The following is a 10,279-nucleotide window of genomic DNA, read 5'->3' as shown; positions in this document are numbered from 1 at the left end:
CATCATCATCATCATCATCGTTTAATGTCCGCTTTCCATGCTAGCATGGGTTGGACGATTTGACTGAGGACTGGTGAAACCGGATGGCAACACCAGGCTCCAATCTAATTTGGCATAGTTTCTACAGCTGGATGCCCTTCCTAACGCCAAGTATATATATATATATATACTTACACACACACATACATAAAATAGGCTTCTTTAAGTTTCCATCTCCCAAATCCACTCACAAGACTTTGGTGAATCCGAGGGTATAGGAGAAGACACTTGCCCAAGGTGTCACACAGTGGGACTGAACCTGGAACCATGTGGTTGGGGAGAAAGATTCTTACCACAAAGCCACACCTGCACCTATATGTGTGTATGTTTGTAAATATGGGCATGTGTATTTATGAATATATATATATATATCTAAGAGTATGTATATGTATGTATCTATGTCTTTGAGACTAATCTTTCGTTCTTACAAATGTGCATTTATTTTTGGCTGTGTCTGTATTTTGAGTATGCATGTGTATGTGTGTGAATATACACTTGTTATATCTGACTACATCTGTTTGTAAGTACGTTCTTTTATTCTTTTACTTGTTTAAGTCATTTGAATGCGGCCATGCTGGAGCACTGCCTTTAGTCAAGCTAGTACTTATTCTATCGGTCCCTTTTGCCAAACCACTAAGTTACAGGGACGTAAACACACCAGCATCGGTTGCCAAGCGATGTTGTGGGGGACAAACACAGCCATACAAACATATACACACATACATATATACATACATATATACGACGGGCTTCTTTCAGTTTCCGTCTACCAAATCCACTCACAAGGCTTTGGTTGGCCCGAGGCTATAGTAGAAGACACCTGCCCAAGGTGCCTCACAGTGGGACTGAACTCGGAACCATGTGGTTGGTAAGCAAGCTACTTACCACACAGCCACTCCTGCGCCTGTGTTTGTATACCTAAAATGGTATATGTATGTCTATGTGTGTGTGTGTGTGTGTGTGTGTGTGTGTGTGAGACTATATCTATATTTTGTATGTATATACACTTTCATCTCCTCCTCCTGCTCTACCTCCTTCCCCCTTCTCTTTCTCTACCTCTCTCTCTCTCTCATTTGCCCTACCCTTTTTTCTCTCTTTTTCTCTTACCTTAAAAGTGATAAAGTGTTTTTTTCAATATTTTTTTCCCAGTTATTTTTTCTCCTACATTTGTTATACTAAGGAGATTACCGTAAAGTTAATTACACCAATTTCTTAAAGTAGTACCACATTATTTATGGCGTGAACCAGTTGAGCAACATCAAAGTGTTGCTGTAGTACTATATTTAGTTACAATTTTCTGTTCTAAGTTCAAATCCCATTGCAGTCAAACATTATCTTCCACCCTTCCAGGGCCAGTAAGATAAAATATCTAACAAATCAAGAGCGCCTCTAATTAATTAAAAACTAATGAATTAAAAATTTCCTGCCACTTATTTTGTTACATTGATTCATTCTGAGAATTGTGTTAAGGGTGGACTATGTCTGAGTAATATTCAGCCAGTTTTCATGTTAATTTAATGAGCAAATTGCTTGAGATGAGTAAAACAATTGAGAACTCATTGTTGAAACCAATGAATGAGGCATTCTGAGATTGCATTATCCAGTGTGTCACATGGTTATGTAGTTAAGAAGTTTGCTTCCCAGCCATATGGTTTAGGGTTCAGTTCCACAGCAGTGCACTTTGGACAATTATCTTGTATTATAGTCTTGGGCCAACCAAGACCTTCTAAGTGGATTTGTTAGACAGAAACTGAAAGAAGGCCACCGTGTGTGTGGGAGGGGTGTCTTAATACTAATAATTTGAATGAGGAAAAATGAATTTTATATATATAAAAAGAGAGAGAGAGGAAGAGAGAGAGAGAGAGAGAAAGAGAGAGAGAGAGATAGACAGACAGACAGACAGACAGATTCAATATATGCTATAAAATTATTATCGTTCACTCACTTCATCAGACATGAAATGCTGATTAATTTGTAATTATTCCTTCCATTTTACACACACACACACACACACACACACACACACACACATGCCTGTCCCTTTGCACAAAACTAAATTGTGATGGGTTTTTTTTTTGCGTTGCTATGAATGATGTTGCTGTTGTTTGTGTTAAATTCCTTAGAATTGCTGGCCTTGTGCCCAAATTAGAAAGAATTATTGTTGTTGTTTATTTTTTCCATACCTTCTTTTACTGATTGTCATAATTGATCTATTTTCAGAAAATCTCCAGACATATTCGATTATTTACTGTGCCATTGGGACATTTACTTACACCAGTCTTCAGAACTCCATCTGGTATCACACTGTGGATTATTCCATTTTATACTCAAAGTGAAACAGTGGGGTGCTTGAAATATCTTCCACTCCTCCTCTGCCTCTTTCTCACCTTTCATTATCAACAAAGGCTTAACAAAATGAATATATAAATATAAACGACAAATAATATAAGGAATATACCAAAGAAACTTTTAGAGGAAGGTAAGTTGTAGATTTTTTATTTTGTTTTTTTTATCTCGTTTGAATGTGATTGGTCACAGCCTAACAGCTTGTATCATAGTGTAAATACAATGAATAATAAAAAGACAACACAGGAGAGACAAGGTTTAGCGAGTAAAGTATTAGTCTAAGGCTTTCATGAGAAGAGCAATAGCCTTAATGATTTGGACATTAGCCCTTTATCAGAAAAAGGAGCAATGATATTTGCTGAATGAATTAATGAGAAGAAAAATCTCAAGGTCTCAGACGTTAGTACAGTGGTTCTCAATTGGTGTCCATATGACCCTTAGGGGATTCATATGAGATTTTGTTGCTAAAATCTATCTGCAATAAATTTGTTATACTTCTACAGTACATAAAAATTTTAACAATTTTTTAATACAATTTCTACTCATATTTAATTTTAAAGATATAATGAGATTTTTTTAACATGGGGGTCCAGTGGAGTAAAATAGGGATCAAAGGGGTCCATAGGCAAAGATGGTCAAGCAAAATTGGATCAATACTTCATCAGAAAAAAGTACAAAACTGAGGGAATGAAACAGAGAAATGGTTTGTGAGAGAAAAAGACAATAACATCATAAGTTATAAATTTATGACTGTCATAACATAATATACAAAGGGGTAAAAGAAAATACAAGAGGATCAGTTAATTATGCTTTTATTCAACATATTCCCCTCTCAGATTCACTCATGTATTGCAGTGGTTCTTCAGTTTTTCTAAGCCCTGTAAAAGAACTCAGAAGGTTGAACCTCTAACCAGGCTTTTCGCGATACCTTTAAAACCAGGAATTTTTCACAGTTGTGTAGTCTGTCACAATTAATAAAGAAAACATTACATTACCGGCACTTACAGCTGGCTAAATGTTAGAACTCTTTGATATTTGGAGATGAACTGATGATGTGAACCTGTTGGTTATAAGTTACCTGGTGACCTCACAGGTGCCAGCGACACATGAAAAGCACCCAGTACACTCTTTAAAGTGGTTGACATTAAAAGGGGTATCCAACTGCAGAAGATACCCCAAGCAGACGCTGGAGTTCAATGCAGTCCTCTGGTTTGTCCGATCCTTTTCAAAGCATCCAACCCATACAAACTGATTAAACCTGGTGATGTTATTAATGCTGCTTCAGTTAAAATTAGCAAGTTTACCATCGGTTTATGAGTTACGGTTAGCAATGTTACTATTGATTTGTTGTATTCAGATTTTTCTTTTAATCATTTCAGTCATTAGACTGTGGCCATGCTGGGGCACTGCCTTGAAGAATTTTTAGTCAAATGAATCAACCCCACTACTTATTTTTTTTATTTTTAAGCCTAGTATTTTTTCTGTTGATCTCTTTTGCCAAACTGCTAAGTTACAGGAACATAAACAAGCCAACACCAGGTGTCAAGCTGTGGTGAGGGACAAACACAAGCACACACACACACATATATATATATACACACACACACACATATATATATATACACTCACACACACACAACAAGCTTCTTTCAGTTTCTTATTTCTTTATTGCCCACAAGGGGCTAAACATAGAAGAGACAAACAAGGATGGACAAAGGGATTAAGCTGATTACATCGACCTCAGTGCAAAACTGGTACTTAATTTATCGACCTTGAAAGGATGAAAGGTAAAGCCGACCTCAGTAGAATTTGAACTCAGAACGTAACGGCAGACGAAATACCACTAAGCATTTCACCCGACCTGCTAACGTTTCTGCCGGCTCACTGCCTTTCCTTTCAGTTTCTGTTTACCAAATCCACTCACAAGGTTTTGTTCAATCCAGAGCTATAGCAGGTGTCCAAGGTGCCATGTAGTGGAACTGAAGCTAGAACCATTCTACATCTGTGGTTCTAACAGAGACACAAAGGCACACACTCACATACATACATACACACACACACATAACGGGCTTCTTCCTGTTTCTGTCCATCAAATCCACCCACAAGGCTCTTTATGTTTCTATTGGTTTGTCAACTGAATTGTCTGTGTTACCACTGGTTTTTCATATTTGCTTGGAGAAATTACCATTAGTTTATTAACTACGGTTATACATATTAAAATTGGAATTTTGGCTATGATTGGTGATGTTACTAATTAGCTGGTGGTGTCAACAAATTCTGATTAGTAATAATTGGCGATATAACTAAATTCTCATTATTTAATATTGATGACTTCATCAAAAGCAGAGCCAGTTGTCTATGATTGACAACGCCAACACTAATTATTATTGATGCTAGATTCATTAAATATTGTTTGCTTACAATTACTAATGACACCAAATGCTGTTATTTGGCTTTAATTATTATTAATAGCATCAAAGGTTCGTTATTTACGATTGATGATGTCATCAAATGTTGCTTGTTTACAATTGCTAATATCATCAACAATTCATTAAATATAATTACTGATGTCATCAACAGTTGGTGCAGGTGTGGCTGTGTGGTAAGAAGCATGCTTTGTAACCACATAGTTGCAGGTTCAGTCTCACTGTGTGACACTTTGGGCAAGTATCTTCAACCATAGCCAGAGGTCAACCAAAGCCTTGTGAGTGGATATCATAGACTGAAACTGAAACATGTTTGTGTGTCCGTGTTTGTCCCCCACCACCACTTGATGTAAACACACCAACACCGGTTGGCTTACATCCCCTCAACTTAGTTCAACAATAGAGGACGATAGAATAAGTACCAAGCTAAGAACAAAAAAAAAAAGAAAAAATGCTGTAAAGTGGTTGGCATTAGGAAGGGCATCCAACCGTAGGAACCATGCCAAAACAGTCTTTGGGGCTTGATGTATTCTTCTGTCCTATCAGATCCTTTCAAACCATCCAACTCACATCAACATGGAAGATGGACACTAAACAATGACGATGATGATGTCATCAACAATCGGTTGACTATAATTTATAATAATCCTATCTACTATAGGCACAAGGCCTGAAATTTGGTGGAGGGGGACTTGTCGATTACATTGACACTAGTGTGTAGCTGGTACTTAATTTATCAACCCAGAAATGATAAAAAGCAAAGTCAACCTCAGCGGAATTTGAACTCAGAGCGTAGCAATGGGTGAAATACCACCAAGCATTTTATCTAGAGCGTTAACAATTCTGCCAGTTTGCTGCCTTTAATTCATAATAATGCCATCAAAAATTCGTTAGGTGTGATTGCTGATGTGATGAATTCTACTTCTTTTGTCCACTTACATCAGGCACAATAACAGACCCATTAAATAACCCATTAAAAATAACCCATTGATTTCTTACAAAGCTGTAGTTGCTGTTCATCTCCTTACAGAAATGCTATGGCAATTGGTGCCTAAACTGTCATCCCCTCTTAAAATAAAGACAACATCAAGAAACTATTTTGGGGGTATTTTCAGCCATAATTTCACTCCTCGAAGAAACCTGAGAGACATCTTGTATCATTCAATAAAGTCAAATATTCATTTGGTACAATTGCTGCTGTCATCAAAATAATGATTGTCTATAAATATTGATGTCATTAATTACTGGTCGTTATGATTAATGATGTTATCAAAGGTTGGTTTAGCTACAATTGCTGACGAAAGTGTAAATGTTCTTTTGGTCTGCAGTGGGTGAATTTCTCGTTTGAAATATATAAATAATAATCTATAAGACAGTTTGGAAAAAATACTCCATAATTAATTCACTGTGGTATTTGTTTGCTATTTGTTTGTCTTGGACAGTTTTTTCATTAGCATTCTCTCCTTCTCTCTCTCTCTTCCTTCTCTCGTGTCTTTTTTTTTTTTTACATTATCCAGCCAACACGTTTATCTTCTGGTTCTTAACACCTCTCATATCATATGTAAATATTCAGACAGTGAAGATGAGAAAGGCAGGGTGGCGGGGGACATCAAAGGTGTAACAAAATAAGAAGACAATAAATTTTTTTTTTAAATATGAAAAAAAAAGAGCAATAAAACACACACAAAAAACAACCACCTAATTCAAATTCTTAGAGTTTTAACAAAAAAAGTGTTTGAACATGATTGAGCAAATGCAGCTAAAATTTATTTGGATTTAACAAAAGATGTGATGTTTTACCAAGAAGGAGGACTTGAAATGGCTACACACGCACACACACTCTCACACACACACACACACACACACACACACACACACACACACACACACACACACACACACACACACACACACACACACACACACATACATACACACACACACCATCTTTGCAGATTAATCAACAAAAAAAGAAAGAAAACAAATGCAATATTATTAGTTGGTGCATTAGACACAATAACTTTCTCCTCATTCACATGCCATAAAAACATTCGATGCCACTTCAAATGGTTAGCAATAAAACCATACAAGTAGGCTCACAATTGAAAAAACAAAAATGCAGGCAAACTCCATTCTGATGCTTTATAGAAAATTATGAATTTTACTAAAAATAAACACGAGTTAGTGATAAGTTAAATAGTTTTTTAGTTTTTACAGCAGTTAAAATGATTTTAGTATTCGTTGCTGGTCAATAAATCCTTTTAGCTTTGATAAATTAGGATTCACTACAATAAATATATGAGGTGTTGTTTTAGACATCAAAAATATTACAGAGGAAGGAAGAGTGTCACAAATATCTTCAAAAGGAATTAACACTACCAAAGAAAGAGACAAACAGATGGAGCACTCTACAGAGTGAGCTAGTGATATCTATATCTATACATACATACATACATATCTATACATACATACATATATATCCCGACTGGCTACTGTGCCGGTAGCATGTAGAAAGCATCATCCGAATGTGACTGATGCCAGCGCCACCTTGACTGGCTACCATGCCAGTGGCACATAAAAGCACCATCCAAATGTTATCAATGCTAGCCCCCTCTGGCCCCTGTGCCAGTGGCACGTAAAAAGCACCCACTACACTCTCAGAGTGGTTGGTGTTAGGGAAGGGCATTCAGCTGTTGAAACGCTGCCAGATCAGACTGGAGCCTGGTGCAGCCTCCTGGCTTCCAAGACCCCCAGTTGAACCGTCCAACCCCTGCCAGCATGGAAAACGGACTTTAAACAATGATGATGATGATAATGATGATATATATATATATTGTATTTTCATCCAAAATGGAAATAAACGTCATTCTTCCATGTGACTGGCTTGAAAAATTACGATATTAAGATATTTTTCTTAACATGAAACCAATGGTAGCCTTAATATACAAATAAACGCTCTTTATCCACCACTGCAGTGTTGAGCACTCATTCTCATTCTTCAACATCTACACACACACATAGATATATATATATTTATATACACAAATGTTTTACTTCACAACTTTCTTTCACTTCAACAAAGCTTTTTTCTATATCCTTGCGAACCTTTTAAAAAATACCATGACATTTTAAAAAAAATATAACATTACTTAATATAACCTCAACCTTTATAAGTAGGAGATATTTTAAGCTTTCTCAATTTTTAAACTATTTTAATCATTTTATTTGTATTTCTGATGAGAGAAATGCAACTATTTGTATCGGATGGAAAATTCGCCCAATACAAACGCATCCTTGAAACGATCGTAAAGTTTTGTAATACTGCTTTTCTTTGGATTGTAATATTGGAGCACTTGAAACCTAATATCTCAATGTACGTTTTATGTATTTTGTATTCCTACGATAAAGGAATTTGACCAATGAAAATCTGTTCTCCACTTTGATCTGTGTTATATTTTGCTCATATAGTTAATCATGGTCAATCATGGCAACTATATGTATATATATATATATAATACATGAAGTACAGGATATCACCAACGAGTGATAAATATGTAAACACATAATATATGTATACTCATTATACACTCATACACAGGCACAAAATGCTTGTGGGTGTTTACTTTTATGTCAGTGGAGGCGCAATGGCCCAGTGGTTAGGGCAGCGGACTCACGATCATAGGATCGTGGTTTCCATTCCCAGACCGGGCGTTGTGAGTGTTTATTGAGCGAAAACGCCTAAAGCTCCACGAGGCTCCAGCAGGGGATCGTGGTGAACCCTGCTATACTCTTTCACCACAACTTCCTCTCTCTCTTACTTCCAGTTTCTGTTGTGTCTGTAATTCAAAGGGTCAGCCTTGTCACACTGTGTCATGCTGAATATCCCCGAGAACTACGTTAAGGGTACACGTGTCTGTGGAGTGCTCAGCCACTTGCACGTTAATTTCACGAGCAGGCTGCTCCGTTAATCGGATCAACTGGAACGCTCGACATCGTAAGCGATGGAGTGCCAACAACAACAACTTTTATGTCAAGTTGTATAAAAAAAATCAATTTATCATATTTTAACGTGTATAAAGAACCCTCGTGTATAAGGAACTCCCTTGTTTTTTGGGGCTTAAAATTTGGAAAAAAAAGGTTTCATAAGGGATTATAATACAATTCATCTATAAGAAACTTCCATATTTTTTTAACCTAATTTTTGACAAAAAAAGGGTTCCTTGTTCATGCTAAACTACGGTAAACTTAAACTGGAGAATTATTGAATAATTTTTAGTATTGCATATTCGTTAACTTTTACATAAAAGAAATTTGACAGTGACTTTGAAGTTTCAGTTTTCTCACTTTCATCAGACCGTGGTGTAAGTTGTGCACCAATCCAAACCATGCTGATGACTGGAAATAAAACAGTACAACATAATTTACATGATGATGCTGTTATCACTGGTTTAACTTAACTAGTGTCACACTAATGTCCAAGAAAAATATGGGAGATTTTTCTGCCACACACTGTATACATGTGTGTGTGTGTGTGTGTGTAGGGTGATGCAATAGATATTCTCACATTTTACAAGTTGATGTTTGAACATCAGATGTACAGTGTGTACCAATCCAAACCATAATAGTAATTTTTTAAAATGGTGAGACATCAGTTATATGAAGACATCATTTCTATCTGTCTAACTTCACAAGAATCATAGAAACTCTTGTGTAAAATTTGGGAGGTTTTTCTGCCGCACCTTCTATTTTGAATTGCTATTGCAGTTAACAATGTATGAAAGCAGTTCTCTTGCCACATAGATGTATTTGTGTATGGCTTTCTCTCTCTCTCTCTCTCTCTATCTCTCTCTCTCTCTCTCTCTCTCTCTCGCTCTCTCTCTTTCATTCTCTTCCTATATGTGGTCAGTATATTAATGTACTTGTTTCTTTTTTTCTCTTTTCTTTTTTTATACAAGTAACCTTTTATAGCTAGCAATAGCCTGGAAGAAGCTATGTTGCTATGTACTTGTGTTTGCGGACATGGTCTTCAATATATGTCTGTGGTCAGTAGTTTTAGATAGTTTGCACCATTGACTGCTACGGCCATAAATATTGGGAAAAAAGGAAATTGTTTTATTGTTGTTGTTGGCGTTGTTATTGTTTAGCCCCAGGCTAACATTGATCAAACAGACCTATGATCAAAATGTATTCAAGTTATGACCATTCTTGCTTCTCCTTCTTCTCTTCAGTTTTTTTTTTATTTTGTTTTTAGGCAATAATATATCCCAGACTACATCACAATAACATGTGACTTTTTCTCTTGCTATGTATAAGTCTTCATGTGTGTGAATGCATTTTGTTACACCATGTAGTGTCTATATTTATATATGAACATATTTTTCTATGTATGTAATATATATATATATGTGTGCATATATATATATATATATATATATATATATACATATATTTGTATATATATATATATA

At 36.0% G+C, this 10,279-nt stretch overlaps 1 protein-coding gene across 3 annotated transcripts in view; it reads left to right on the top strand.

Annotated features, from left to right (window-relative positions):
* LOC106877481 (heparan sulfate glucosamine 3-O-sulfotransferase 5) overlaps positions 1-10,279 on the top strand; it is a 471,645-nt gene that overhangs the window by 302,080 nt on the left and 159,286 nt on the right. For all 3 annotated transcript variants that reach the window (XM_052971096.1, XM_052971095.1, XM_014926397.2), the window contains one exon: positions 2,260-2,518. The gene's annotated coding sequence lies outside the window, so the exon portion shown is untranslated. The remainder of the gene's footprint in view (positions 1-2,259; positions 2,519-10,279) is intronic.

Source organism: Octopus bimaculoides, chromosome 10, assembly GCF_001194135.2.
Source record: "Octopus bimaculoides isolate UCB-OBI-ISO-001 chromosome 10, ASM119413v2, whole genome shotgun sequence".
In the NCBI taxonomy this organism is placed as follows: Eukaryota; Metazoa; Mollusca; class Cephalopoda; order Octopoda; family Octopodidae; genus Octopus; species Octopus bimaculoides.
Note: the sequence above shows the minus strand (reverse complement) of the source record. Positions and strands in the feature narration are given on the sequence as shown.